The sequence below is a fragment of the Halichoeres trimaculatus genome, unplaced genomic scaffold (genome assembly GCF_033239565.1).
Source record: "Halichoeres trimaculatus isolate MK-OKI-2021-1 unplaced genomic scaffold, fHalTri1.1 fHalTri1_scaffold_20, whole genome shotgun sequence".
Taxonomy (NCBI): domain Eukaryota; kingdom Metazoa; phylum Chordata; class Actinopteri; order Labriformes; family Labridae; genus Halichoeres; species Halichoeres trimaculatus.
Window position 1 is genome coordinate 14,612,836 of NW_027437198.1, and position 673 is coordinate 14,613,508.

A 673-nucleotide genomic window follows, 5' to 3' on the forward strand; every position below is an offset into this window, starting at 1 on the left:
CCAGTTAACAGGGTCACACTTTACACTGAAACACCAGCGACGTCTGTGTGTGTATAATTAAATGTGTATTCTTTATCCAACCTCAGTTAACCAGGTTTGACTGCAAACAAGCAATTTTAACTGCTAATACTCAAAATACAGATTTGACTTTGCTTATTTAATGAAATAGTTGGTTTTGGGCAGAGGTTCAGACCAAACATGGACTCAATATGGACAGTAAATAATGAGTGAACCTATAAATTATGATTAACAGAAACAGATTTTATGACCAAAGTAAAATTATGGAATATTATGAAACTATGTTTAAGCCTACATCCTTCTATGTCGTCCACGGATAATGAGCATCGAGTGAGAGTTGTATTTCCTCTCTGGGTATACACGCTAGGTTTCTCTGCTAAAAAGGTCTGTCCAGCTAATATCTGTCTATTTGCTGATCTCTTTTGTCCACCCACTGCTATTTCCCAAACCTGGGAGCATTTTACCGTCCGTCAAAGTGGTGACATTAAGTATAAAAATCTGTTTATTGGTGGTTAACTCCTCCACATCGGTTGACAAACCATTATACTCAGTAGTGCTTCTGCACCCAAGTTGCGCGCGCATCCGCCGTTGTTGATAAACAAGTAATCCCTCCATACAGCATGTAAAGAAAGGTTCTGTGGTTAAAACAACAACA